Source organism: Solanum tuberosum, unplaced genomic scaffold (genome assembly GCF_000226075.1).
Source record: "Solanum tuberosum cultivar DM 1-3 516 R44 unplaced genomic scaffold, SolTub_3.0 scf00119, whole genome shotgun sequence".
Lineage (NCBI taxonomy): Eukaryota > Viridiplantae > Streptophyta > Magnoliopsida > Solanales > Solanaceae > Solanum > Solanum tuberosum.
The window spans coordinates 196,365-197,146 of NW_006239045.1; positions in this window are offsets into that span (position 1 = coordinate 196,365).

A 782-nucleotide genomic window follows, 5' to 3' on the forward strand; every position below is an offset into this window, starting at 1 on the left:
TCACACCAAATGGCCCCTTAATGTATCATAAAAAGTACTCAGTTTGGTTGTTCTCCTAAAACTAACAAATTCATCCGTTAAATTTAACATCGGGATCCACTAAAAATTAAACACACAAAAGCTTTCCCTTTATCCTTCATTCTCATTGTCTTCCCATCAAATTAAAGTTTTGTTTCAAAGAGTTTGTGCGTATTTTTCCTCAGCCATCAAATGGGAACTTCCCTCTCCCACTTTTAAGAATATTACTTCTTAAAAGTGTGGTTCAGATAGTTGAGTTCTACTTTGATAAACATTTAAGATAAGTTTATCTAATTTTATATAAATTGTGAATTCGTTTTTACAGTGCCTCCAACATAAAATTTGCTTGGTTGATGCTTCATCAGCCCCTTATGGCAAATTTTAATGCTGAAAAATGTTGCCTCAAACATAAGGACACATGGTTTTTTTAAAAATATTGTGATGACTGATGTTTGCGTAATCAAGACACAACTTCCAATGCAAGTGTCTACGATCGTACAATAGTAAAGTAACCCAACCAAGGGTTGGGGTCGAGTCCCAAGGGAGTGGGCTTGAGAATTAATAGAAAAATAAAATTTAGTTCTAATTAGTCATAGCTAAAAACATTATCGAATATAAACATGTTAAATCTAAGGAGTGACGCAAGCGTCAATTATCAATGGGGGTTTGTGACAAGTACGCGAAAACAACAAAAATAAGGAGAGATACGAATATAGAGAAGGGATTCTTGGGATGTGATAGGAATACGGGATAAACTAAATTGT